General features: G+C 38.8%; 1 long non-coding RNA gene across 1 annotated transcript; it reads left to right on the top strand.

Annotated features, from left to right (window-relative positions):
* Positions 1–12,820: 12,820 nt before the first annotated feature.
* On the top strand, positions 12,821–27,165 carry LOC118803908. The gene is made up of 3 exons (XR_005006941.1): positions 12,821–12,863; positions 19,773–19,805; positions 26,925–27,165. It is a non-coding gene; the product is annotated as an uncharacterized LOC118803908 (long non-coding RNA).
* The last annotated feature ends 343 nt before the right edge of the window (positions 27,166–27,508 follow it).

Here is a 27,508-nt window from a genome sequence, read left to right as displayed (position 1 = left end):
ACGTAGTGACAAATCTATGAAAACAGAGGAAAATTATGAGGGAGCTAATTCTTATTCACTGCACTGTAGCTTGGAGGGTCAGAGTAATATTTTAAGTTCTGATCCTTTACAGGTGTGATTTATGCAGATGTTGGTGCTCAGAAGTTCTTCCTTTGAGTTTAACTGAAATGTATTGTTTTCTGTGTCTCTCTCTGTGACGTGTGCTTTGAGTGTAAGAACACAGGAAGTGTTGATTGTTGAACACACTGCTCAGTCAGCCAGTCAGTCAGTCATTACGGGGACAGTATGGAGTTCAGGTCACTCTCTGTAATACTCTGTGAGTAAATGTTCTCTTTATGTCTTCATTAGAGTGAGAGCTGCTGTATGAAGGTGTTAATATTCAGTCTGAGGGTTCTGAGTGATCAGCTTCTGTGTGATTCAGTAACTGTATGTAGTTCAGATGGTTTACAAGCTTTTCTGGTATGATGAAATCTGAGTGTGGAGAGTTTCAGTTGGAGGTCCTTTGACATGTTTTATTGCAAAAACATGAACGTCTACTCTGCATTGTGGGTCATTATCAATAAACATGTATTTTTGTGTCCCTAAGACATTTCATATTAATCATTAAAATGATATTAATGTAAATTAATAGAGCTTACATCTGAGTAAATCTTAATGACATAAAACAAAACTTTAATCAGTTAAAGGTTTGTATTTTTTTATTTATTTTTTTTAGTCAAACACTTTATCACAATATTATAGACTGATCACAGTCCGCTCTGCTAGAGCACATTTACACACCTTTCTGTGAACTGAGTGAGGAACAGGATTTACATTAAACTGCATGCATTTCATGGTTAGATGATTATATAAGACGTCCTAGTTGATCTGTTTCCAGTGAAGTATTTCAGAATCCCTGAAAGACTGAGCAGAGACTCCTCTTTACGGTCCAGGAGGGGGCCCTGACAGTCCTGCAGGTCAGGATCAATGGTAACCTCGGGGAAGGGGTCATCCTCACCAGGGCTGAGCACTCCTGCACCATAGTCCTTTATCAGTGCATGTTCCTTAGAAGACAGCATTGACCTCCAGCACTGTAAGAGTTTGGCCACAACATGCAAGGACCTTTTTAGTGAGAGTCCTGCTGCCCATCAGATCACTGGACTCTTACATTAATAGGTGTGAACCTCTACAGACAGTGAACACATTCACAGCCATCAAACTGTATATTTTCACTGATATCAGTTCAGAACATTTACACCATTAAAATCAGCAGCAACATCAGCAATTTACCCAGCTTTGATTTTACTGTGATATATTTCACTAATCATGCTGATCACTTCATACAGAGAGAGAGAGAGACAGAGAGACAGAGAGAGAGAGAGAGAGAGAGGAAGAGAGAGAGGATGAGAGACAGAGGAAGAGAGAGAGAGGAAGAAAGAAAGGAAGAGCGAGAAGAAGAGACACAGAGGAAGAGAAAGAGATGGAGAGAGGAGAGAGAGAGGAAGAAAGAAAGGAAGAGAGAGAAGAAGAGAGAGGTGGAGGAAGAGAGAGACAGAGGGAGAGAAAGAGAGATGGAGAGAGAAGAGAGAGAGAGATACAGAGGGAGAGAAAGATAGAGAGCAAGAAAGAGAGAGACTTTTTTGACTTTTAACAACACTTTATTGTAACCACATCACGTTACAGTATGTAATTAAGCCACTTCAGACCATCTCAGCCCTTAAACCAGCACATAAAAAACAGTTTGCTTAAATAGATAAAGAAATAAATACATAAGAGTACAATTCACTTTGCATTAAGTAAAATCAGGTGCAAAGCAAAGTTCATCATTCAAAACCGAGCACACTGCCTCCCTGCAGCACCACACCACTTTAAAAGTCTCCAGGTCAGACAAACACTTATAATATTTAAAATCAATTAGAATCCTTGATTTTACCAGTCTAGATAAGGTTCTTACTACGTCGGAGTCAGCTGCTGCCTGTGCTACATGATTTTTCCGACTCATGTACACTGCCAGTTTAGCCTGAACAAGAATAAAGTTAAGCAATTGGCACTTGAACCTCTCTCTCTGGACATATTTAAAACCAAGGATAAAAGAATGAGCTGTAAAAATCACATTAAAAGACAAACACAGTCTTTAATATATCAAAAAGGGGACGTAGCATAAAGAGAGTGCATAAAAGCGTGAAACACCGTTTCCCTCTTAAAACAAAAAGGACATTCTGGAGTAACCTCTGGATTTAAAATAGAGATAAGAGTTAAATAAAAGAGTTAACAGAAACAATGCCATGTAAAATTCTCCACTGTAGATCTGTCACTTTTTTGGTTAACGGTGGTTTATACAGTGCTCTCCATTCTGGTTTTACCTCATCAGTGAGACACAAACCATCATGCCACGGCGTATCAGTTCTGTCCTCCAGTCTCTTTCTATTAAAAACTTTCACACAGGCTGTGTAAAGCAGCTTGCCAGAGACTGAACTCAAGTCCATGCTCAGCTCCTCTTTACGGTCCAGGAGGGGGCCCTGACAGTCCTGCGGGTCAGGATCAATGGTAACCTTGGGGAAGGGGTCATCCTCATCAGGACTGAGCACTCCTGCACCATAGTCCTTTATCAGTGCATGTTCCTTAGAAGACAGCACTGACCTCCAGCACTGTAAGAGCCACAACATGCAAGGACCTTACTCCCAAGCGCACCGCCAGGTTCTCTGCACAGTCCAGACCAGGTCCTGCAACTTCCACTAGTTGACATAGGGTAAAGATGTTCGAGGAAACAAGAACCCTGACCAGTGCGGGAAACATTTTGCTTGATATGTCCAGCTGAGACCCATAAAGAACAGGTTCCTCCAGATGCCAGTGTAAAGAGGTGATGCCTATTCCAGACATGCTAAAAAAAACTCCAAAGTCCACAATAAAACATAGGCAAGCCATCAATGTCCAGCACTTTAGAGCTCATAAAAAATAGAGCTCTGTCCAGTCCCATTCTCCCAACAGTATGTAAAATCCTGCATGCCACTTCTCTCCATACCAAGTCTTTAGGGCCACTAAGGAGTCTCTGAATGAACTGGAGGTGAAAGGCAGCAGTCTTGCTGGCTAAGTGAACCAGCCCTTGTCCTCCTTCTTCTTTGCGTAGATAGAGGATGGCCCGAGGTAACCAGTGCAATCGGTCTCAAAAAAAGTCCACTAGCAGTGCCTGCAGGTCAGCAAGAAGATTTGGTGGGGGATCTACACAAGCCAATTTGTGCCATAAAAAAGAAGAAATAAGGTTACTGACAATGAAAACCCATCCCCGATAGGACAGCTGAGGTACTAGCCAATTCCATCTGCTAAGATGTCCCTTCACTTTCTCAGTGGTGCCCTCCCAGTTTTGCTTTACACACTCGCTGTCCCCCAAATACACTCCAAGATATTTAAATCCACCTGTCCTCCATGACAATCCAGGCAGTGTAGGATCCCCACCAGTCCATTCCCCCACTAAAACAGCTTCACTTTTAGTCCAGTTCACTTTAGCAGATAATAAAATCCTAAAATCATTTAAAACATCCATTAAAATGTCCACATCTCTCTGTGAGCTGTGAGGTCTCAGCTGGCACAGGAGAGGCTCAATTGATAACGTGTACAACATGCCAGAGAGAGCACAGCCCTGTCTGATGCCTCTGTGGACTTTAAAAGGAGCACATAAACCACCGTTAACTTTAAGTACACTCTCAGTGTCACCGTACAAAACCGTGATCATGGCTATAAAACCTCGATTGAAACCAAAGTTCGCCTTTAAGAAAATAAGACCAGTCCTCAAGCCCAATAGCCTGGAGACATCCAAACATCCCGAATTAAGTAAATATTATCAAAACTAGACCTACCAGGCACAAAGTATGTCTGGTCAAGATGTACCACCTGCTCCATCACCTTCCCCAGTCTTGAGGCTAACGCTTTTGAGAGCAACTTGCAGTCTGTGCACAACAATGCCACAGGGCGCCAGTTCTTCAGCACCGCCAGGTCTCCTTTTTTCGGCAGCAAGGTCAGAACAGCTCTCCTGCAGCTCAGAGGAAGTTTTCCTTCCTTTACACTGATCCGGAGCACTTCAAGCACATCCTGACCCAATATAGACCAAAACGCCTTGTAAAATTCCACTGAGAGACCATCAATCCCTGGTGCCCGGCCGTTTTCCATACCCTGAATGGCCTCGCACAACTCTCCCAAGGAGAGCTCAGCATGAAGCAGTGTGGCAGACTGCTGCGTAATTCTGGCCTGCAGTGGAAAGAAACTCTCCTCCACATCCTGGGAACTGGCCTGCTCACTCCTGTGATCTTCTGTGGCCTCCCCCAAACACTGGAGTGCCACTATTTCAATCTCCAGCGCTTTTAGAAATCTGATTATGTCTGTTATATCTGATTATATAACACTTTAATTTGCACCTTTGCTACGTCCCACCACTGTTGTAATGAATTAAAAGACGTTTTCTGTATTAAAATGCCAGTATGCACTCTGAGGCTTAACGTTACATTTTTTAACAGTACACTGAACCATACAATGATCAGAAAAACCAACAGAAGAAATAAAACACTGCGTAAAAACAGACAAATTATGTCTTAAACTGTAAAACCGATCAAATCTGGCCAATGAGAGGGCATTATCCCTACAGTGTGTCCATGTGTATTGTCTTTGGTTACCATGTAAAGTCCTCCATATGTCACACAGGTCATGAGCCTCCAAGAGTTCACATAGATGCTGGAGGGAAGCAGTGTGTGGTTCTAGGTGGTTCCTATCCAGGTTATCTGCTGTACAGTTAAAATCCCCACCCAGGAAAATATCAGTAAAATCACAGTTGGAGATAAGAGAACTCAGCCTGTCCAAGAAAACCATCCTCTCCACTCCTAAAGTGGGAGCATAAACACAAATAAAAACAAAGCTTTCATTCTCATAACAGGCTTGTACTTTCAACAGCCTCCCAGGTTAAATCACATCGACTGTGTACGAGTGAGGAATAAAATTATTCGAAAATAAAACACCAACTCCACCACTAACAGTGGAGTTATGACTTAAAATGACCAGCCCCTCCCACTCTTTAGCCCAATGTACAGCATTATCAACATCACTGGAGTAAAAACACGTCAGCACGCTTCTGTTCCTCCAGCTCATAAAACATCGCCCTCTTCACACCGTTTCTCGCCCCATTTATATTTAAAACTGCAATCTTAATGTCATTCATTAAGATAATAAAAGGGCATAAAACTGTGATGGCGAGGGCCAGTCCTCTAGTTCTGGTTCTAGCTCTGGTTAAAGATGTTCCCCCTGTTTTCTCAGTTCTAAAGTTGGTATAATATGAATAAAAGTCACTGAGTGAAATGATGCACAGATATAGATTATCAGCATCATTGTTGTACTTTAAATCCACTCCAGCTGTAATATACAAGGGGAAACCACTTTTCTCAGGCTCTGGTTAAAGATGTTCCCCCTGTTTTCTCAATGTAAAGGTGGTATAATATGAATAAAAGTTACTGTAAAGACAAGTCACATTAGTACCATAACAATAAGACTTCAGCTTCAAAGACTATAATTTTTCAAATCTACTTACACAACTTAGCGAGACGGATGAGGATATGGGACATAAATACACCTTACAAATCACTGAAGTCTGAACTACAGAATGTGTCTGTATGTGCGGTAATTAAATCAGAAATGGCGCAATAAATCTATGTTAGTCGGAGTAGTTGAAAACGGAGCCAAAGCCAGCATTAGCGAGATAGCCCACGTAGTGTTTGAGCATTAAAACATCTGCTAACACATTTTATACTTTAAAACGTGTTTAACTACAAGTGATCTTACAAACAGCGTTATAATTCATTTACCGCGAGGAACAGGACGAAATAACGGCACAAACACAAACGGATTAAGCCGATCTAAGCCCTGCAGAGCAGCGCCAACTGAAGATGTCATGATTTCGACATGCGCAATGAGGGGGACCTGAATTTACTGTAACACCGGCTCAGCACTCACGGGAGCATCAGCGTTCCCGTCCTCCTTTACAGGACAAGCACGAACAAGATGTCCCATTTGCCCGCACCAGAAACCCTTCATAGCAGTTTCAGAAGAAACATAAACAGCATAGTCAAAACCAAATACACTGAATTTCAGAACCAAGTCCAAATCCTCACCATCCTTCAGAACCACGAACACAAGCCTCCTGAAAGACACCAGGTGTTCAATCAAAGTGTGCTTACAGCCGAGGGGGATCTTCCGAATGGGAGAAACAAGTTTTCCATACCGATTTTTAGGTAAAATAACATGATCCTCCTTTGCTGTAAAATCGTTATAACACAGTTCTAACACAGTTTTCACAATAAATGGTCTTAAACGCTGGAGTTAAGCATAACTGCTAATTCACCAACCTTTAATGCTGAAGATTGACGCGCAGAGTGCTGGTCATAGTAACAGAGATATCAGTCTCGCCCAGCTAGTAGCGAACAGAAAGGCAAAGAGAAAGATTTAAGATGAACATCGATCATTTGGAGACGAACGGACTTATCTAAATAAAAAAACTGAACATTGAAAGATGTTTTACTATAAATTATTTCACTTTTGAGGAAATGTTTCCTGACTGAGGTGTGAGAAAAGCAGCTACAGCTGATCTAAAGCTTAAAGCAGAGCAAACTAAGTCTGCGTTTGTGTTTATATTTTTAGCCTGTACATCAGCACATACTGAGACATATTTACAGCCAAAATGGTGAAATGGATATAAAATGTTGTGGCTCCCAAGGTGGTTTCATTTTTGTTGAAAGGACAAAACGTCTCTTATTAACATTTCGGTTGCAACCCCTGAGCTAAGCTTGCTAGTTAGGGGTGATCAGCGCATGACCGTTTGCTCAAACTGTCCGCGGCTCAGTCAGGATTGTACAATCGCCACCAGCCCAATAACCATATATTATCTTCATAATAGATATTATATATTATCTTCATAAATACCTACTAAATAAATATCTATAAAAACAGACATCAACACAGAACAACATCTACACTGGATCAAAACATTAAGAACTTCAGCGATGAGCACATTAATTAGAGTCCATTCCGAACTGCAGAGAGGTGGACGGGAGACTCTGGCCAGGAGACAACCCCGTGATAAGATAAGATAGGATTAGATAATCCTTTATTAGTCTCACAACGGGGAAATTCTCCATGTTACAGCAGCAAAGGGACAGCAAGGCACTCAAGAAAAAGAAAAGAAGTAACAAGAAGAGATTTAATAAGCAAGTAATTAACTTTGTTAAGTACTTAACAAGGTTTTTTACAATTTGTTACTGTACATGGGTGATGAGCACCCATGGTGTTATGTTATAGTTTATTGATAACCTCACTATGATTATATCAGTACTAATAAACTCCCACTGGGGAGCTTCAGTTCACTATAATATACTGTAAAATTAGCTGTATAATATATAGATGGATGTCTGTTACGGAGTCTCTGACGTCCCTCACTGATCCTCACAGTGTAAACATGAATGTGTAAGCAGCACACAGGATAAACAGTAGGTGGCGCTATACAACAAATGAGCTTTTTAGAGAATGTGCTTGTGGGACTGTTAGAATGTGAAGGTGTGAGTGATGCAGGGTACTTAGTTAGAGGACTACATCAGGACTCATTTTTGTTTTAGCCTACAAAAATATATACCAGAGGGTTTAAGGACTCTTCTTCTAGACTTATTGTTTCAGGACTGTATAGACCTGGTTTGGAGGTCTGTCTTCATGGGTACAAACTTGGACTGAACAGTGAGGAAATAAAGTCAAGAGGTAATAGTCAACACACAGCACTAACTTGAAGCATTTACAAAATAAAACTAGACAAAGTAAAATCAGAATTAGAGTTTGCACATAAAGCTAATCACAGCACAGTCAGCCTAATGAAACTGGTTTGATAAAGTTTAATGCCTGTAGAACTGCATAGAGATTATACTATGCTCTACATATAAACACACAACAAACTGCAGACTAATCACAGTGTAAGACAAGAGATATCTGACAATGTAAGTGCTCTCCTTTATCTACATCCCTCCACCCCACACCTACTTATTTGAACCTGGCATTATTGCCCTTGATGTTTTCCATTGTTTGACCTCTGCTTTCAGACATATTTGCTGCTGTTGGGAACAAAATATTGTATCTCCGAAAATTACAGCAGAAGGAAAAAAATACTTTTAATGTAAGTCAACATAACCAATCTCTTTTCTACGTAATTTTGGGTCCACTCATCATGACATTTACACACCATGTAAAGGACAACAGGGCATTTCAAATTATATCAGAAACTGAAAAACAAAAAATCGAGATATGAGGACAGCAGCAATTTGACAGAACATTATTTGTGCTGATGTTTATCATCGTTTCTTATCTTGAAGAAGCAGTTTGTGTGTTTCTGTTTGTGACAGAATTTCCTAGAATGGGTGTTGACATGTTTATTGTGGTTTATCTGTATTTTACTTCAGCTTTGTAGGTCTGACCAGTGTCAGTTAGTGCTGAAAGGCCTTGTGCTCTGCTTGTAGAAACACAGTAATGTTCAGTTGTCCACACATAGAGCAAATTCAGCATCATACAGAAAGTTACTGTCATCATACACAACAATAATGACAGGCCAGTTAGTTAGAGCTTACATTACGACTCATTTTTACATATTCCTAGAAATATATACAAGTGGGTGTAAGGATGGTACTTCAGGATTCACTGGTGCAGGGAGTCTATATAGGCTACCTGGTCTGGAGGTCTCTCTCCAAGGGTACAAACTTGTACTTGTCTGATAAGTGGAGGGACAAGGCCAAGAGGCTACAGCCAACATACAGCACTTATTTTAGCACTTATGCAATTGTTATGTAAAATTTATAAAGTAAAACTAGAAGAATGAAGTACAATTACAATTAGAGTTTGCATATTATTATCATGATATATAATGACTCACATGTCAATATTACAATATAAAAACACAACATTATTAAAGTGAACAATGTGATGTATTTCATCATGTGGCTTGTTTGTCTGTTTTGTTTTATCTGCGATTTAACGTCTAATTTGAATGTTGGCAATAATAGTTCAGCAAAGTACCTCAGTATTGATAAATGTGGTGACAAGACAGAAAAGTGCTGTAAATCAATGTTGTGGCAAAGGTCAACAAATGATCACAGTACAGTCAATATGTGTTGAAACCAAAACAAATTCTTTTTTCTAACATCCAGGCAGGGCAGGTGCTTCGTTTCTGGTTTCTGTGTTGTTATGTACATAAAAATCATACAGTGTTAATACACATAAAAGGTAGCATTAGCTGACTGGCTAAGTGCTGCTTTTTAATGCTTTGCAAGTCTTTACTACAACTAAGTGCATGCATCGTGTTTTCACTGTAATTACACTAGATTATCATTGGTTTGCAAGATTTTATGAAAAAAGACTAAAACATCAAAAATATAAACTATGTACTTTTCCTTGAGAGCTCTCTGTAGAAATCCACTCCACAGGGCATCAGTGCTGACCTTCATGCTATGACTGCAGAACTGCATAGAGATTACACTGTAATCTACATATGAACACATATAGCATATATGTGCAATGTGTTATTTAACATAATGCAGTCTAAGACAAGAGAAGTCTAGAGTAACCTAACAAAAATGACTACTATCAAAATTATGACATTAACCTAATGGTTAACATTGTATTTAACATAATTTTTGATAAAGTTTAACATCTTCTCTGTTCTTGAACAAACAGTGTGTTTCTGTCTAAGTCAAAATTTCCTATCATGGGTGTTAACATGGTCATTGTGGTTTCTCTCTATTTTGCTTCAGCTTTGTCGGTTTGATCAGTGGAGGAGGGGCTAAAAGGCCTTGTGCTCTGCTTGTCACTTTAGTAATACAGTAAATTTCACAGGTTTTTGTTGTCATCAAAAGTAAAAAGTAAAGTAAAAACATTTGTGTCTGTCCATGTATACGGATACTCCAAAGAAAAATAAATAAAAAATAAACAAAAAAACTGCAGTACTGAGTACAGCCAGTGGGAGCATTTCAGCAGAACAAGCTCAGGAGAGTTTAGTTAATGTGTGAAAACTGATCCATGTTATGTCAAGTGGACACTACATGACTTTCAAAATCTCAGAATCGCTGTACTGATCACTGTATGACAATTAGTTCTTGTGTCCTGTTGTCAGTGTAGCAGTGTGCACACTATATAATCCCAAAAAGATCCCCAACAGAGTGCACTCAATCCCCCAAATCCTACTGAAATAAACACAAGAAGTGTCTCATATTTGCCAAATTAGAGCTTCAACAAATTATTGTGGTTGTTTCTGCACTGAAAACAAAAAAGGTAGCCTATACTTGGGTGCATGAGTGAAATTGAAATTTTCGCTTGAATTTTATTCATGACAATCCATGAAGTGACCAGACAGGCCTTAGGAGAGTTGATGTGAACTGACCTTGAAGGAGGAAGGTGAACCACATTAAAACTCTGAGCGCCATCTCACTGGTCCTACAGTCACAGAGAACCAGTAGAGGTTTGAATATTGAGGGCAAAGAGTTATTTAGAGAGTTGTGGTCTGACTTCTCTAGTTAAACAGTGGCAATGACATCTTCACCTATAGAGGAATCGAAACTCAGTGATGCAGAAAGCTCCATGACGACAGTAGGCCTCAACTGAGCTCAGTTTTTTACTTAGATTTAATCTCAATTACAAATAGATTGTATAGAAATAACAACAGAAGACAAACTGAAAAGCAAACTATAAATGATCTGAGCAATCAAAATAGGCACACAACCCACACAGCTGCACTCACACCATCACACCATGCAGTAAATCACACATATGCGCCTTCCAGCTTGAGTCCAGAGCAGCACAGAGGGGGATAAATCTGACGTCAGGCCTCTCACTACCTCAAAGAGTAGAACTGATGATCTGTTTGCACTTAAACCCCATTAACTCAACATAGCAAACCATGTTTATTGACTGCTTGCATGCTAATCAGTAGCATCTTTAACCCAGTCATCACATATAGAAACACATGAAGCTCTCTCTGCACTTCCTTTTTCAAATTAAGTAGCATTTTTGGATGCAACACAGTTTCAGGACTCAGATGATTCTGTTTGAAAGTACTGAACATGAAGATTCCCTCAAATGACTGATAATTAATGTAAAGTATCTGGATCAGTGCAGATTATGGATCAATGACATCTTACACCATGTGATGACCCTCTAATGTGTTCTTTCATTGGCCAGTTTCTCTCAGATACTGTATGAGTCTGGAAAGTCTTTTTAAAAGAACAGTTTAATTCCATTGAAACTGTAAACAAAATCATTTAATCTGGTAAAATCACTCAAAGTGGTAAAAGCTCGGTGCTGTGAAAAAGTAACTGTAAAAGTAAAACTAAAAGTTTTACCTGATTTCTTTTATTTTTGGCACATTTGTTACAGAATTGTTTCAGCTCTTCAATCAAAATTTAGTAGACAAAGACATGGACAACCTAAGTAAACATAAAATATGTTTTTTTTTTGTTTTGTCTTTTCATTTTTAAAATGATCATTTCACTTACTAAAGGCAAAAAGTTATTCAATGCCAACTGGCCCTGTGTGAAAAAGTATTTGCCTCTCTTTAGTTACTAAATTAACCAATTAAGCAAATGTAGTTGATCATTTGGATCAATTCAATAAGACTCATCCAGGCTTCATTACTGACACCACTGTTGAATCTAAACATCATTTAAACAGAACCTTTCTAGCTCTGTAAAGTAGGCTAAAAGATCTCAAAAAGCAGCACACTGTGCCACAATGAAAAGAAATTCCAGAATAAAGAAGAGTTATTAAAATGTGTAAGTCTTGACAGCCATTTCTAAAGCTCTGGGACTCCAGCGAACCACAGTGCAAGCTATTTTCTCCAAATGGAGAAAACTTGGAACAGTGATGACTTTTCCCAGAAGTGAAAGGCTTACCGACATTCTTCCAAGAGCACAGCAGCAACTCGTCCAGGAAATCACAAAAGAACCCAGATGAACATCTAAGAAATTGCAGATGATTCTCATCTCAGAGAAGGTTTCCAAGGGTCCCATAGCATCTGGTGTAAAGCTATCACAGTGTTCTACTAATAACAACATACCAACAGTAAAACATGGTGGTGGTAGTATGATGGTGTAGGGATGCTTCACTGCTACAAGACCTGGACAACTTGCTATAATTGATGGAACCATGAATTCTTTTCTCTACTACAGAACCACATCCAGTCTTCAGTCTGTGATCTGAAGCTCAAGTGTAAATGGGTTATGCAACAAAATAAAGACCCAATGCACAAGGGCAGGTCCACCTCTGAATGAATTAATGTTTTGGAGGGGCCTAGTCACAGTCCTGACTTGAACTCTTAAGGACCTTAAAAGGGCAGTTCTTGTTTAAGAACCCTCCAATATGACTAAATTAAAGCAATTCTACAAAGAAGGGTAGAAGTTATTAAGTTTAGGAGACAATTGCACAACATTAATGTAGGTGTTACAAAACTTATTTGCTTCAATAAAGAAAATGATTTTTTATGAGGATCTGAAACCATGTAGTGACAAATCCACAAAAATAGAGAAAAATTATGAGGGGAGCAAATACTTATACACTGCACTGTAGCTTGAAAGGTCAGAATAATATTTGAAAACAATGTTTTAAAGGATGTAAATACTAATCCTTTGATGATTTATGCAGATGTTGGCACTCAGGAGTTCTTCCTTTGAGTTTTCCTGAAATGTATAGTTTTCCGTCTCTCTCTCTGAGACGTGTGCTTTGAGTGTAAGAACACAGGAAGTGTTGATCGTTGAACGCACTGCTCAGTCAGTCAGTCAGTCATTACGGGGACAGTATGGAGTTCAGGTCACTCTCTGTAATACTCTGTGAGTAAATGTTCTCTTTATGTCTTCATTAGAGTGAGAGCTGCTGTATGAAGGTGTTAATATTCAGTCTGAGGGTTCTGAGATGATCAGCTTCTGTGTGATTCAGTAACTGTATGTAGTTCAGATAGTTTATAAGCTTTTCTGTCATGAAATCAGAGAGTGGAGAGTTTCAGTTGGAGGTCCTTTGACAAAACATGTAATTTTTTGTCCTTAAGTCATAATTACATTTCATGTAAATTAACATTTAATTAAAATAGACAGTTCACATAGAGATTTCTTAACTAACCAGAGCAAATAATACGTTAGTAACATTTATTCAGAACTCATAAATGTCCTCACACTCCTACACCATCTGCAATATGTTCCTAATTGTTTTTATTGTGTGTGATGGTTACAGTAAGGATTTAAAGCAGCTTTTATAAAGTGTTACTGTGGCATCCAGTATAATCTGTAATGATACATTATGATGGATCATTTGGAGATTTGGATTTGAATATTGATTAATGATCGTGATGTCTTCAGGTCTTCAAGTCTGTGTCCATCTCGTTACAGTGTGATTATTTAAAAGACTTTTATCCCAGAAGAAATATTAGCAGGTCATTGTGTTTCTTTCTTGGTGGGAAGTCAATTATGTTGTGAAAGAAGAGTGTTTATCCCTCATGCTGGTAAAGCACAATGTGTCCAACCTGTAACATCATAATTCAGTAGATCTTACTGTAATTTCATACTTCCATACATACAAACTAGATTTCTAAAATAAGGATAAAAATAAACATTTTTACCTTGTTTAAAATGGTTTTGAAATAATTCTGTGCATGTCTATAACAGAGTGGACATATTTCATTGTCACTCGTTTAAAAAGTGCACCTGAGCTAAATAAATGCATTTTCTTCTTTTTTAATATCTAATGTTCACAGTAAAACATCAAATAATTCAAATTACTTATAATTTGTTTAGTTGCTGTTTGTCACAGTTTGGTAATAATGACATATGTAGTAAGACATTTTGAAAAATCTTCATTCAGTAGTTAAATCTGAAATATTCTGTATCTGGAGTTCTACTGTTCACTGTTGTCAGATCAGAAATTATGTATTTTATCTGCTCTTGTGCTGGATGTGAAAGCTGGTTTGTGATTTTAGCTGTTGAATGATGATGATCTGATCTGTGTATGATCTGTATGTTCTTTAACTCTCAGTCTTTTGCAGTGTTTTATACAGTCTAATCATGTGTTAGTGACAGTGTCAGTGGTGGTGGTCAGTGCTGTTGTAGACTGTGAGACTCTGCAGTGTTTGGTGGTGGTCAGTGCTCTGTGATAAACACACTGATGTGCTGAATTTACTTTATTCCAGATTAATGAAATATAAGGTGAATGTTGCTGCAGTGGGACACTTTCAGAAACATTACTTTCTCCAGCTCAGCAAACCTTTATAAAAAGCTCAACATCTTCTTTACAGAAACAATACAAAGGAAATACAAACACAGACAGAATGATCTTCTTAGAACCTCTGTTGACCAAACTCTGGATGTTTCATGTGATTCTGGTCAAAATAGGAGTCAAAATTTACAGTATTGTTAAAATTTACAGTCAGAGTGGGACACTTCATTTCTTTAGCCCAGTGGTCCTCAAACTGGTCATCAGGGGCTCCAGATGGTCCACAGTTTTGCTCCAACACAAGGATAGTGGAACAATATATATTTTTCTGCCCTTTAATCTACTCATGGCTGTTCATGGGTCATTCTGTCATTGTGGGGGCAAATGGCCATAAAACTGAGCTCTGTGTGTTCTTTGTTCTCGGCCTAAATTGAGCAAAAACAAATGATAAAGGTCCGTGTAGCTTCATTTGATTTTCATTTCAAAATCCGGTATTGAAAAACGGCAAATGGGTCAATTCTCGTTTTGATTCTGTTATTGTCAGTCGAGAAACAAGAAACAGCTTCTCTTTTCAGTTTCACAGACTAATCATAAAATCAAATAACAAACAAACAGCAGTGGAATAAAGAGCTGATTTAACTGATTTAAATTAACCAACAATAAACTGCAGAGTTCACCCATCGGTCGCAGGAGCTCAGAAATCAGGCTGTCGCGGTTAAAAAATGATGAGGACAGGAAAGATCGAGCATTAGTGTTGAGAAGGTCAGTCTAGATCTGGCACTGTGGGAGGCTGTATAACGTTTTATATGTGTTTGTTGACTTTTTTCTTTTAGCATAAAAACTGCGCCGACACGCAACACGACTCCCGCCCTGTGCGCTGTGCTGAGATCATGTCGGTTCATAGTGATCTTATAATCATGTGGGGGCGGCGCTGCCTCCGGTTTATGGGGGAAATGAGCTTTAGAGGGGCATTAGAGCTGCGCCGGGGGTCTCTGTGCTCAGGACTCTGTGTTCACTGCGCTTTACGATGGTCTGAATCAAACGAGGCAATTAAACATTTTTCAGGGGTGATAACCTGGGTGTGTTCAGTTAGTTGGGTTAAGTGCACGAAGCACGAAGCCCCCGTCAAATGGTGGGAGTTCAGTTTCTTCCCCATATCATTTCTTTCTCATATAGTTTGTACAGATCAAACATACAAACGACTGTACAAAAAGTAATATAGCCGATCAATAAACCAGAACCACAGACCTGATTTCTGTGGTTTCTGAGCTTCACACCTGCGCTCTGCACCTTTATTTCCGCTGATGATGGGAAATCATTAGAAAACGACCCTTTATTCCACTGCTGTTTGTTTGTTATTTGATTTTATTAGATTGTGAAATTCTGGTTTTTAAAATGAAAGTCAAGTGAACAGAAGGTTCCCGGACCCTATAATGACTTTTCTTTTTAAATTTTTATTTTTGAGATGTTTTTGTTTTCCTCACACAGTAACTCCTCTGGTGACACATTTAAACTAGTAGCCTCGTCAAATTCTCAGAATAGATCACCAGCGAGACGCTCGCTTTAAGGTTAAAGAACATTTTTAAATTATTTATTTTATTTGTAATATGCATAAAAAATAGTTTATTTATGGCTGATATCTGAGTGTCTGTGGGGAAAAAATCTCAAACCAAATCTGTCCAGCTAGCAAACACGAACTTCTGGATCTCCTTTTAACAAGCATGAAAATCCATATTTTCCAGTACTTAATACTGGTTACTGTAATCATTACTGTTGACGTGAATAAATATTGGATTTGTTGATTTATTTGAAAGCATGTAATCACATAGAAGTCTCCCAAATCATGGCCTTCCCTGAGTCTTGTTCCACATCGACGACCTGGACCAGTGTCCAGCACAGTTTTGTGATTAACCTACACAAATACACCTGATTACCCAGTTTGCATGGTGTGTTCAAGTAGAGAAAACTCTAAACTGTGCTGAACACCAGCCAGGACTGAAGTTGTGCAGCCCTGCTCTACGCTGATGCCACAAAACTCTCTCTCATTTTGCTAATCTGACAATGGTAAAGTGGCACAAAAGACAAACTGAATATAAGGAAACATTACAAATGTTTTTCTAAATTTTCTGCTACACTTTTATATCCCAGTGCTGTATGTAATTACGAAAAAGATGCAGATCCACAATCAGACAAAACAAAGAGAGTAGTAGGGATCAAAACCAGTGAAAACCAAACACAAGGAAAAGGCTCAGAACTCAGGTGTAGAACACAGAGACTGCACACACACACAGTGGAAACACAGGGGCATATACAGCAGTCTTAATGCACTTAGAATGAGCTGCAGGTGTGTGGGAGAAGAGAGGAGAGTAGGCAGAGCCAGGCAGAGTCCAAGTCAGTCTGCTCAGAGGAGAGGAGACATGACAGAACCGTGCCTCTAAAAGTGTGGCTCCCGAAGTGCAGAGATGGTGGGTCTGGACCATAAGGAGGCACAGTCCTAGCCAGCAGAAATTCCAGAGGGGCGGACAATCCATTAACTGGGTCGGAGGGGACAGGGACAGGACCAGCACTGTCGACCGGCTGAGTCAGTCACTGGGAAACAAGCTCTGGAGGATTTATCCTAAAAGCCAGCACTGGACCAGCTCGGGAAGTCAGCACTGCAACACAATGAGGAGCCGCCACAGGAGCTACAGGCCAAAAAGCTGACAATGGAGTGGTTTGGAAACTGGCACCAGATCAGGAGCTGCACGTGGAGCCAGCACTGGATCAGGATCGGGAGCTGGTACAGGAATGGGACAAAGAGCAGACGAAGCCAGCACTGGAATATGATGGGGAGCCAGCCCAGGAGACCACGACAGCGAAAAAAGAGCCGCTCGAGGTGTAGGAACAGGACCATAAGTCGCCTGAGGCGCAGGAACAGGAGCCACATAGACTAGTGTGTTAGAAGACACGGAGACCAAAGACAAGTCAGGAGACACTGAGACCATGGGCAGGTTAGGGAACTCTGAGGCCGGGTGGTCAAGCAGCTCGGAGGTTGTACCGAAATCCTCGGGTGCAGGCTGGGCCGCTCTGCAGGGACCTGCTGCAATGTCCAGGGAGCCAAGTGGGCCTGCTGTGATGTCCATGGAGCCAGGTGGGCTGCCACAACATCCACAGAGCCAGGCAGGCCTGCTACCATGTTCACAGAGCCAGGCGAGCCTGCGATGACAGACTCCCTAGTGATCTCCAGAGCAATAGGCAGCACTTTCAGACCTTCTTCTGCCACAGAGGACCCCGCATCCACTGTGTTCCCATCACCCCACCTGGCAACACTGGCGAGATATCCTTTCAGCCCCCCATACCACCTCTGCAACTCCGCAAAGTAAGCCAAAAAGCAAAGGCACATGCTTTTTTGCACTCTCTGTAATAATCCGTGAGTAAATGTTCTCTTTATATCTTCATTACAGTGAGTGCTGCTGTATGAAGTTGTCACTGTTCTTCTGTGTGTTTTGGTTACTGTATGTACAGTTCCCTCCACAAATACTGGCATCCCTGGTAATCATGAGCAAAATGAACTGTAAAAAACATTCTTAATTACTTTTTTATGATTTATTCAAAATATTAGCAAAAATCTTACCTTTATTTAAGATCTAATTATTCAAAGAAAAAAATCAATCGAATCATGAAACAAAAATTCTTAAATCTATGTGTGGCACAATTATTGGCACCCCTAGAAATCTAAATGAAGTCTATTCTCATTCATACTTTGTTTAAAGTGCACCTGTTTGAGAAGGAACACTTAAATGGTCAGCCGTTACTTCCTGTTTTACTGGGGATTATATATGAGATGAAACACAGTCCAGATGCCCTCAGTCATCCATCACTATGAGAAAGAGAATCCAGCAATAATGTGCAACAAAAGGTTGTTGAGCTTCACAAATCAGGAAATGGCTACAAAGAATTAGCTTAACAGTTGTTGCCCATTTTCACTATCAGGGAAATGATTAAGAAGAAGAAGAATAAAGAAAACAACTGGAGATGTTAAGAATCTGTCGGGAAGAGGACGTATGGCTATACTGGCACCACACAAAGTGAGGAGAATGGATTACATGGACGAAGAATCTCCAGGGATCACTAAGGGGAATTGCAGATATCATTTAAAACAGCCCTCTCTCTCTTTGCACTTGAAATCTGCAGATTTTAGATTTTAGTTAGTTCGTGTCTCTTTTGTTCGTTGCGTCTTTGTTCAGTTTGTTTTTGTTTTTTACTCACACAGCAATCTGGGAGAAGTGCTGTTAATTAAATGTTGTTAACTGTGCCAACATTTGAGGAGGGCACTGTAGGTCTGGAGGATGTGCGTAGACACCGGCATTAAGGGGGTGTTTCTGAAAATGATTTAATGTTTAACTAAATGATTTAACTAAAATAAAAAATGTAATGTTTAACTAAATGATTTAACTAAAATAATAGCAGCTGTGTGAATTAAATCACACTGTGTGTTCACTGAGAACAGTGTACAGCAGTGCTGCATCTGCATCTGTGGGGTGTGAGTGATACGGAACATGTTGTTTTTTATTTTGGTGCTTACAGTTGTATGCAAATCTCTACACATCCTCTACAGAAACACACTTAAATATGTGTTAAAAAAAGGGCAAAAAATATAAAATGTGCCATAACTTTTGCACAGGACACATTTTGTTTTATTTTTCATTTCAATGTGTTAAATTTAGCACATAAACATTAATTTTGCATTAAAATGTGCAGAAATGTGTTCTCTGTTGAGGATGCATTAACCTATTTTCACATGTCATTCAACCAGGGGTGCACAGACTTTTGTATCCAGTTGTATGATGTTAATAAATCAGAACTTTTGCACACGTCCCAGACACAGCGCAGCACTTAGAGAACAGACACTTCACTGAAATTCAATAAAAATGAACAATAACATTAAAAATGTAATTTTTTTTGTTCATAACTGGTAAACAAATGCATCATCATCTTTTACAATTTATATTTTTATTGAGAAAAGTCACTGATCTGACTATTTATCCACTAAACAGGATGTTTGTGAGCTTGTTTGCTGCACCGCTGTACAGCACAAACTCTGTCTGTAGGAATGACCACTGTGTGTGTGCTGACCCCACTACCTTTAAACTCCATCAACATTATGAAATTACTGTGTTTCTAAGCTGTAATACATCCGTATTTGGAGTGCTGGTTTGTCAAAGAAGGTCTGCCACTTAAAGCTGACCGTTCAGTGACACGACTATTATCATCATTCAATAATTCAGCTTATAGATAAAGTAGAATCCACGCTTCGTTCAGAATTAATAAGCCAAACTACGTTTAGGATAGTATTGTTCAACTTATGATTTTATTTACAAACCATTAATATATATGACAATAATCTCACTGTACCTGCAGATGTACTTTTTCACATAGTTTTAGGTTGGAATAGCTGTATTGCTGTGCTGCCCTTTCAGAATGATTAAATCTACCTGTGATAACAGCTAATAATTCACATTAAAGCATCATATCCTCTGTTTCTGTCTCTACTTTAGTGCTGACTGTCCTCATCCACAGTGGACAAACAGGTAAATCTTTGACATTTATATGTGAATTATTTAATTTACATTCATAAACACTTGATTTTACATTTTAAACCTTTTATTTTATAGATTACTATAAAAAAGTGGCTCAAATCAGTGAAAAAGTGTTAACATGTTTGTTGCAGGTTTGTAATAGTAAATTAAGCTGATCATGTTGATGTATAGTAGAACAGTGTAGATCAAATGTGTCCTTCCTTTAAGGATAAATATTTGCTGTTGGGTTTTCACACATCAGCCAGTGGTAAAAATTAAAGAGCCTCTTGACCAGAAAGAAATATTCATAGGATAGACTGTCACTCTACAATGTGAAATAGAGGGAGGAGAAAGTGCTGTGCACTTTGTCCTTTGAAGGGAAAAGTGAATACAGGTTTATAGTGACAGCAAATGACAGATTTACCTGTGTAACACAGACCCAAAGATTCCCATACAGCACAAAAACCAGTGAACCTATTAAACTGTCTGTGTCTGGTGAGTTTGTTGATCTTCATCTCATTACAGAATATTCAACATCACTGATTCTGTGGATCAGTTTTACAGATACAGAATTAATGGAGTTTCAAAACAGGATCTCTACTGATCATGTAATTTATTCTTAGACTGTGAGAGTCTTTTCATTTATTACAGTCTTTCTATAACATTTCTTTAAAACCCACAGGAGTGAAGGAGGCTCTACATCCCAGCTAGAAGGGAACATTCCCATAACTTTGGCTAATGTTACTTATAAATTCTAATAATGTTTAAAGAAAACCTTTTAATCTAATGTTCAAAGAATATTTTAAGGATGTTAACCATTTCAAATAATATTCCTATAAGTTTACATGTAAACTAAGATGTAACGTTTTAACTGCAACATTCGGAGGATGTTTCTTGTTTCCTGTTTGCAGCAGATATGCATGTTTGTTCCAACCTGTAAAAAGATGATACAATTTAGAATAAAAGACACAACAAACATGACAAAAGCTTTGTTTTATCTAAAGTGATGTACTGTAGACTGAGAGAAAAGTGGTGATATACAGTCCAGTTATCTAAAATTAGCTATGTTAGCTATGTTAGCAGTGTAACTTTAGCCACATTATTTACAAATACAACACAGATTCAGTTAAGGTTTACTTTAAAATGACCTAATATTCAGCTAAAATAATGGTAAATATCAGATAAAGAGCTACAGCTACCAGAGACAGTGGAAACAAACATTGTAGCTAGCATGCTAACATTAGCTACGTTAATCTGATCAGTCTCACATCAGAAATAAAAAAAAAGTTTATAATAAAGAGTTCTCTTCAAATAAAATGTCTACTGTGGTTTTACTGAAAAATAGAAGTTTATATCTATAAAAGTCTATATACTATGGAAGTTTACTTACTGATTCCTGTTAGAGGCTCTGCTGTGCTGCTGTCTGATGAACTGTTTAACCAACTCTGCTTTAACCAGCACTGTTATGATTTGAAAATGAGCCCTTTGGCTGTTTTCTTAGTTACTGTGTAATAATTTTAAAGGATAAAATTGTAAATTAACTAAATAAATAAATTCAACTCCATGTCCAAAAAAGTTTGGGCGCTGTGCAAAATGTAAATAAAAACAAAATGCAATGATGTGCAAATCATTTAAAAACTATATTTAATTGAAAACAGTAAAAAAGACAACATATCCAATGTTGAAACTGACAAATGTTATTGTTTTTTGAGAAATATATATAAAGTTGACAACAGGTCAGTAACACGATTGGGTATAAAAGAGCATCCCAGAGAGGCTGAGTCTTTCAGAAGTAAAATGTGGAGGGGTTCACCACTCTGTGAAAGACTGCACAAGCAAATAGTGGAACGATTCAAGAATAACATTTTTCAACATAAAATAGCAAAGAACTTTTGTTTTTCAACCTCTATGGTACAGAATGTTATTAAATGACTCAGAGAATCTGGAGAAATCTCTGTATGTAAGGGACAAGGCCAAAAACCAGTATTTGCTGGCTGTGATCTTTGGGCCCTCAGGCGGCACTGCATTAAAAACAGACATGATTCTGTAGTGGAAATCACTGCATGGGCTCAGAAACACTTCTGACCAACACTGTCTGTGAAAACAGCTTGTCGCTGCATCCACAAATGCAAGTTAAAACACTAAAACGCAAAGAAGAAATTGTACATTAACAGGATCCAGAAATGCTGCCACCTCCCCTGGGCCTGAGCTCATTTACAATGAATTCTTTTTGGAAAACATGGACACTGTGTCCTCTGGAATATAGACCACTCAGCTTGTTATCAGTGCACAGTTCAAAAGCCAGTATGGTTTGTAATGGTATAGGGGTGCATTAACACACATGGCATGTGTGACATGCACATCTATGAAGGCACTATTAATGCTGATATACATATATACATGTTTTTGGCACCATATGCTGCCATCCAGACAATGACTTTCTCAGGGAAGGCCTTGATATTTTCAGCAAGACAATGTCAAACCACATTCTGCACATATTACAACAGCATTGCTCCGTATTAAAAGAGTGCGGGTGCTTAACTGACCTGCCTGCAGTCCAGAACAGTCACCCACTAAAAACATTTCGCACATTATGACAAATGAAAAATACGACAAAGAAGACCCTGAAGACAACTGTTGAGCAGCTGAAATCCTATACCAAACAAGAATGGAAACCATTTCACTTTCAAAACTACATCAGTTCCCATACGCTTACAGAGTGTTGTTAAAGGAAGAGGTGATGAAACACAGAGGTAAACATGCCCCCACCCCAACTTTTTTGGAATGTGTTGTTGGCATCAAATTCAAAATGTGCACATATTTTTTAAAAAAACAATACAATTTCTTAGTTTCAACATTTGATATGTTGTCTTTGTACTATTTTCCTTTAAAAATATGGTTTACATGATTTGCACATCATCGCATTCTATTTTTATTTACATTTTGCACAACATCCTAACTTTTTTGGAAATGGGGTTGTATTAGTAACACTATGAATCATGTGTGGCAAAATATGCCAAATTGCAATGAAATCAGTAGAGAATAGACAAGTGGATTATTTATTAATGAATTAATGAAATGAAATTAATGAAAAACCACGTGATTAAAGTATTAAATGTTTATAAGTAGACCTACAGTAAGATGTGTGTTCATTCAGCAATTAATCAAAGGCAGCTGCCCTGTAAATGTTACATAAAGAAATGCATGGAGGATCCTTTGTAAAAAAAAATAGAAAAAGAAAAAAAAACACTATATAGCTCACATAAAACTTTACTAGGAAACAAGTAAATAACAAGTGAACAAATAACATGTTACACAAACATGAAATACACAATCAAACATCAACCAGTCAAACTAGCTGTTAGATCCCATCACCTCTCCACAGCTGTCTGACACAGTGAAGTGTAAATCAGCTCTTTCTCTGTTCACCTTACACAGCAGCTGGTTTCTGATGGAGCACAGACACAGACAGACCTGACAGCAGAATCTCTAACAGCAGCTCTGTAGAGGAAATAAGCAATTTAATTAGTTTATTACTTTAACCTCAAATTAAAGTTGAAAGATCTTTAACAGTCAGTGTGAACTATATATACACACAAAGGGCAGCTTGAATCAAATGGTGTATTTATTGACTAAATATCAAATGAAGATTGACAATACATTCAATTATAAAGTTTGGTTACACTACTGATTCACCTGATATCAGAGGAGTACTGAGAACTATTTTAAAAAGACGCCATGTGAGGACAGACTGGTAGCTCAGGTTTCCTGTTGTGAACAAATTCATAGAGAAGCACTTTGTGGTCATTAAGCTCCCTTAAACTTTACTGAAATACAGTCAGAAGAAACAGCTGTGTCCTGGAGAAGCACATTTTAATTATTTCATTGGTCGATGTTCAAGTAAGAGGCTGCGATGCGATTATAAAACGATTATTGATGCATCTCGATGCAGCTTTTTTTCTATACAGGATTTCTATTTTCTCACTGTGTGAAGACTCGGTAGTTTTAAAGCAAAGTATTTGTAATGATCCATAATGCATTTACTTCCAGTATCTTTTATTAATAAATCAAATGGAAGTGATCTAGAAGACTCATTCGCTGCTCTTGTTTGAGACGCTGCTGCCACTCATCTGCGATAAAATGCGCTGTTAGGCTGAAATAAGATCCTGTGGATGTCCACGCAGCATGTGACAGCCGCCCTACCCATTTATAACTTCGGTTTTGGTCTCGTTGTAGAGAGGGGGTCACTGTGTCAGTAAAATATTTTTGAGACTGGACGCTGAATCTTGGCTCCAAAGTGTGCAGCACAGCGCGAAAGCCCTGATTCTCAATGACTGAGAAATGGCGTGCAGACTGCAGGTCACATAGCAGCGAAGTCTCGCCTCGCTAGCAGCGAACGAAAAGGCAAAGAGAGAGAGGGGTAAGATCAAAAAAAGTTTAAAGTGAGTTTCTGACTCCAAGTTCCACATAATTCATTAATCATTGAAATAAATGTAAAAAATTAATATTTCTAGCATCACTTATACAATTTCAGCCATCAAAAACCTAAAAAAAATGCTAATTTTGTACTACTAAGGTAAGCCAGGGGGGCAACATGAAATAAATAAAATTGGCTAACATTGGCATGTTTCACCAGTTTTTACCAGCAGGGGGGAGCAGAATTTCATGGTGAGTTCAGACCCAACACACCTGACTCTCCTGGCTCTGTTATTCAGATGCCCCTGCAGGCCTTCATTACCTGTATCAGGTGTGATAGACTAAGATTAGAGCTAAACTCTGCAGGGTGATGAATCTCCAGGACCAAGACTGAGCACCCCAATACAATTATATGTTTCTTCTGAAATGAAGGGTATTAACAGGACGTTTTTCCCCTTTGCAACAGCAGCCTCTACTCTTTTGTAAAGGCTTTACACTAGATGTTGGAACATTGCTGTGAGGATGTGATTGCATTCAGCATTCACAAGAGCATTAGTGAGGCCAGGTGCTGATGTTGAATGATTAGTTCTGGATCACTCCAACTCATCCCAAAGGTATTGGATGGAGCTCCATCACTCCAGAGAACAGAATTCCACTTTTCCACAGCTCAATGGTGGGGGATTTTATACCCCTCTAGCTGATGCTTGGCTTTGGGAATGGTGACCTTAGGCTCACGTGTTGCTGCTACAGAGTGTTCAATTCTAGTGACAATGCTTTTCTCTGGAGATTGTAGAAGCTTTGTGTGCATAATTGTAAATAGACCCCTTTGTCAGCAATGGGTGCACCTTAAATTAGCTGAATTCACTGAAGGGAGTGTATAAACCTTTGGACACACTGTCTGTTTGTGTGTCTCTTCTGGTGATTTAAAGGTGAATGGGGGAATTTCTTCTCATATTCCAAAGATGTGGAACGTAAAGCTTTAGTTAACCTAATGAAAATAAAAATAGAATATTTTACAGCAGTGTAAACTGTCTGACTTATCGAGGAATAAACAAAAATCTTTACATTATAATCTACACTTATACTTACCTCAAGAATCCTTTGAGTTGGACGAGGAAGTGTGTTTAACAAAGAGACACGCTGGACATGGACATCTAGCTTAGCCGGACATGGACATCTAGCTTAGCTTAGCTTAGCTTAGCTTAGCCTCCCGCAGTCTGTGATCAGGCCTCTTGATACTGCAGTCACACCCTGATCAACCCTTACTAGCAGGCTTAGCTCAGAGTTCAGCAACCGAAAGAAGAGCTATTTTGTCCTTTCAATAAAAATGGCAACACTTTGGGAGCCACAACATTGTATGTCCATTTTACCACCTTGGCTGTAAATATGTCTCAGTATGTGCTGATGTACGAGTTCAGGCTAAAAATATAAACACAAACACAGACTTACTCTGCTCTGCTTAACCTTTAGCTCAGCTGTAGCCGCTTTTCTCGCATTTCAGTAAACTTCACAGGAAACTCAGGAAACCGCAGGTTTCTTGTAAAATGTCTCTCAATGTTCGACTTTTTACGAGGCTGAAGTCGCTGCTCATTCTCCTGCTTCTCATTCGAATTGTCCAGTTCCACCTTAAATGGTGCCTGAAGTGCCAGATTGTACTGATGCACCATTTAAGGTGGAAGAGGAGAATTCCAACGAGAAGCTGGAGAATGAGAAGTGACTTCAGTTTCACGAGTTGTTGCAGATTAAACGTATCAGTAAAACCGGCTGAGTGATTATAAATACAGATTAGTCCATTCATCTCCAAATTATTGATGTTCATCTTAAATCTCTCTCTTTACCTCTTCTCGTTGTCTACGTTGCTATGTGACCAGCAGTCTGTGCGTCAGTCTTCAGCGTTAAAAGGTGAATTAGCAGTTATGCATTAACTCCAGCGTTTAAGACCATCTATTGTGAAAACTGTGTTAGAACTGTGTGTTATAATGATTTACAGCAAAGGAGGATCATGATATTTTACCTAAAAATCTAGTTCTGGTGTTTGATTGTTGGTTACACTTAAACTTAGTTTTTGGTGATTTTTTCTGTATTTGCAGCTTTTAAATTGTATGTTTCTGTCTGACACATGATAAATGCAGTGTCTGTTCACACTGTCAGTTGGGATTGTTTGGTGTTTCAGGTGAAGACTCACAAACATTCTGACAGTCGCGCTTTAAAAGTAGCTAAAAAGTAGCCACTACATGTTAGTTAAATTGTAGCTGCTACTAATTTTGGGAAAGTAGCTACAAAGTAGCTAACTACTGATTTTTCAGTAGCTAAACCAACCCTGTCTGTGACCCACTAGTAGCGAGCTAAGCTGATAGCTTATGGCTAGCAGGTTGGGTACATGGCTAACTCAACAGTCATGAGCTAACCTGCTAACCGCTAGCTAATGAGCTGGCTGTAACACACCCCGCTAGTCATGAGCTAATATGTTAGCCACAAGCTAACACACTGACATTGCTGTCAGAACAAAACCTTTTTGGCCATTTTGGTCGTTTTTGATGGTTTGAAAATAATATCTCTTCACATTGTGTCAAAATGTCATGATAAACAGACAGAAATGGTCCAAAAATGACGTAACAAAAAAAGAAAAGAAGACTCTGATGAATTACAGCACATAAGATGACTGAATTTCTCACAATTTTCACACAATTTTCTAAATTATGTGTCGTTTTACAGAGAGACCAAAAGCTACAGTGACAATACATCCAGCTAATCATGTGTTCATCGGAGAGACAGTCACTCTCACATGTGATATAGGAAGTGGAGGTCGCTGGAATTATCAGTGGTATAAAGAAAAGAACTTTCTCAGTGATACTCAAAGGAGGAATAAATACACTATTCCTAATGTTGATCAGACTCATAGAGGAGATTATACCTGTAATGGAGAACAGTCAACAGACCCGCTTTACTCACAGACCAGTGATCCTGTTAGACTGACTGTATCAGGTGAGTAACATCTCAGTCACAATTTGTTACCACTCTGAAATACTGATTTATTCAGAAGACGGTAAGTTAATCTGATCTTGTGTATAACTCTCAGTATTTTACACACCAAACACAGTTTTTTAGACGGCGAAAATGCGACATTATTTTATTCACTTTTGCAAACTTTCACTGGCGACAAAACCACACTGACCAAACACGGCTGCCTCTGTTTTTGAATGACCATGTCCTTTTTCAGCTAAAAGGACGTTTTCCCATAAAAAACTGTTAGACTGTAGTGAGACCTGACAGAGCAGTAAAGCTCAGAAACATATTTA

The sequence above is a fragment of the Colossoma macropomum genome, unplaced genomic scaffold, assembly GCF_904425465.1.
Source record: "Colossoma macropomum unplaced genomic scaffold, Colossoma_macropomum, whole genome shotgun sequence".
In the NCBI taxonomy this organism is placed as follows: domain Eukaryota; kingdom Metazoa; phylum Chordata; class Actinopteri; order Characiformes; family Serrasalmidae; genus Colossoma; species Colossoma macropomum.
Note: the sequence above shows the minus strand (reverse complement) of the source record. Positions and strands in the feature narration are given on the sequence as shown.